General features: G+C 38.9%; 1 protein-coding gene across 1 annotated transcript in view; it reads left to right on the top strand.

Annotated features, from left to right (window-relative positions):
• LOC118340178 (mitogen-activated protein kinase kinase kinase kinase 4-like) overlaps nt 1-3,253 on the top strand; it is a gene marked incomplete in the record, with an annotated part of 32,778 nt that overhangs the window by 28,714 nt on the left and 811 nt on the right.

Here is a 3,253-nt window from a genome sequence, read left to right as displayed (position 1 = left end):
GGTTTTCCTCACCCCAACCCCCGCTGCCTGACCTTTTGAGCCGATCCCCCTCCTCCTCTTCCTCTGCAGGACGTGGGATCTGTTGCCTGTTGATGGTAAATCTTTATGTGTCATAGTAAAACTTTTGCATCGTGTACGTGTGTGAAATGGAGGAAACACTGAGCATGTGAACGACGGGACGATGGGAGGCTGAACGCGGCCGTTTGCTGTATCGAAGGCGGCGAATGCTGTATGCGCCGCACTCCCAAGTGTAGCTGTTAGTAGCTGTGTTTAGTCCAGGTCCCGTTCAGGTAAAATTAACTCCCGTTCCCCACCACCGGTAGATTTTCACGTCAAGCATGTCATTTAACACTAGTTCACAGTTTTCCTCCCATAAATAACGCTTGACATGTAAATCTGCCTCTGCGTCTTCACTTTTTTTGCCTTCTCCTTCTTAAAGTGAAGATTTTTTTTAAGGGACCTTCTTGATATATCCATTAATAACAGGGTACTGTCTGGATATCAGCTTGTACATACTAACAACATCAACCTTGCGGGCTTCAGACTCTCCCAGCCGCATTGCCTCACGTACTGTAGGTTATGTCGGACAGAAGTAGCCCTGTTTATGACCGCATGTTGCTTTGGTGTTATCGACACAATTAGCCCCCGTTTTTTCATACACTGTATATTTTGTATGTGACTTTGCTGCACATGAATAAAGCATACGAATGCAAGACACACCCATAGATGAGTTTTAAAGGAAAAATCCACCCTATTTATCAGCAATGTCGAACGGCTTTTCTTTAATCTGCTTTGTCGCTGGCTCAATGTCTGCTCATTCTTGTCTTGTCGTTCTGCTTTCTAAACACACCACCAAAACCAGAAAATAGACCCAAAAATGTGAGCTGCATTATTACCAAAAGCTGTTTCCCTCTCCCCTCTCCCTGGTGGATTTTTCCTTTAACGTCAGTCATAAGTAGGGCTAGGATAAACTGTGAATTAGACATGCAGAATTAGCAGGTGGCCATTAAGGTAGCATGGAGGCCAGCAGGCAGAAGTGACAGGAAGGTAATGAAGGCAGCGTGCATACGCTGGAGAGCGGAGAAGAAGCTTTGAACATCACACTCCACCAAGGGGAAGGACATCAGGATCAGCTGATTAAAACTGCTTGAAGCCCTCTACAGGTTTTGACAAATTAAAAGTGAAGAAGTTTGGATTTTCAACTTTAACTGGATAATTATTCCATCCCAGAAATGAATTTTATGTCTTCATTTTCTTCTTCCTGTCTCTAAAACCCAGAATGACGAGGCGAGGCTTGTTTGTCACTTCATGTTAGGCTCATTCAACTGTTGTAATGTAGATTCCATCCTGCGGCAGTATGAAAAGTAAACTCCATAACGGGTTCCACTCACCCCCACCTCGACTCCTTCATCCTGCTCTCTCAGCAAGGGTGGTGCCTTCACTGTCCAAGGTGGGGCCTTCCGAGAGCTGCAGAACACAGGAGCGAGGAGGCAAAAAGTCACACGTTCTAATAGCAGTGTTACAAAACCACTTTAGACGGCGCGAACTAAGCGGCATATTTTTAACTCTGACTTAGTTTTTAGTCTCGTTTCTGCAATTTTTATTATGTAACCCTTCAGATAAGTATGCGACTGCAGTGGTTTTTAACTTGTAATGCACACCTTATGTTGAAAATGTTTACAGAAGCAATTGTTTTGTTAAACCAATGTGCATCGATATGAATATTTATGGTTTATTTTGAGGGCAGTCCCCCCCCCCACCACCCCCCCTGGTTTTTGTATTTTGTATTATCCCCTTTTTGTACTATCATTTAGACGTTTGTGTACAGGAATAATCAACTTTTGCTCACGTTACGAATAACACAAGTGTAAGAGTGTGATTTCACTGATTCCTCTACATCCTGCATAGTGCACAGTGTGCGTGGATCAAACGTTTTCTACCACCCAGGTGCCAGGCGACATGTTTCCCCTCAAACGTCTCTCTGCCATGCCTCTCTAATTTATGTCCTCTCTGTGTGTACTATGGGAATTACTGTATTTTCCTGAAGGTCTTTTTTTCCATTGAATAAAATCAGAAGTAATTTACAGTGTGGTGTTATTCTTTTTAATGGTTTCCTTTTAACACATTTAAGGAAACAAGTATGAACCGTAAATATTTTGAGTTGAATTTTTCTTGATTCACATTTGCATTTTACTATTTGTCAAGATGGAGCTAATTTTAACAATTTGACATACTGTTAGGTTGTTAAATGTATACCAATGCATCATATTTCATACGCTGATCATGGTGAAAGTACAATATTTGAATTTGATCAGTCATTTGTATAATTCGACATTGATCAGTTTCCTCTTAATCACATACTGGACGAATTTAACTTTATTCTTCCAAAGCAGCTTTCCAACCGGTGTCAATAAGAGGCAGTAAATACATGTTTTTCATTTATAAATTATAAAGTACATCTTTTCTGAAAAAATTATATCAATTCAGGCCTGCACAACCACATTTGAATTGTTGTCACATTTGAGACAGGAATTAATGTATAACATATTATATGTAATTGTTAACTATATGTTTATATGAAGAAAAAAAAGAAATCTAAATCTAAAAGTTAATTTAAAGCGTTCAGTTCAAGGAAGAGTGCCCTCCAGTGTTCAGAGTGAAAAATTGCAACACAATACAAAACTTAACATTAATTCATATTAAAGCAGTGCAACATGTTTAAGTGCTATTTGTTTATTTGAAGTTATTGTTGATTACAGACAAACGTAAACGTAACTTATGTAACTCTTGACACAAAGTTTTGTGATAAATGTGAGTTATCGCTAGAGTAAAAAACTAAGAAAATGTATTTATTTACTTATTTATATTATCTTAATTGTGAAAACTCAAAAAATATAAATGTTAGCACATCATATAAACAATAAAGCTATTTATTGATCAAATATTTTCTGTTCAGAGACACATTGATTGGTAACAGGAGTTTTATCAATACTCAACTACAATACTATAATAGTACTGCAACCCTCAAACCACCGATCATAACCCAGTGGGGCCACTTCACAAGGTCTGCATGTGCTGCCACAAGCAGGATAAGAAAATATTAATATAGCCTATTAATATAGGAAACATGCTTCCAAAGATTGTTGTTCTCCCCTTTGCCCACTTTAGTAGTCTTTTTCCTCCTGTGTGAGAATGTAAATACTGTATATGGTTGTGTTTGTGTCTGTCCTCCTGCTCAGATATGGTTGATGAA

The sequence above is a fragment of the Morone saxatilis genome, unplaced genomic scaffold (genome assembly GCF_004916995.1).
Source record: "Morone saxatilis isolate NCDOM2014 unplaced genomic scaffold, NCSU_SB_2.0 Contig6, whole genome shotgun sequence".
In the NCBI taxonomy this organism is placed as follows: domain Eukaryota; kingdom Metazoa; phylum Chordata; class Actinopteri; family Moronidae; genus Morone; species Morone saxatilis.
The sequence above is the reverse complement of the archived record's forward strand: the minus strand, read 5'-3'. Positions and strand labels throughout refer to the sequence as shown.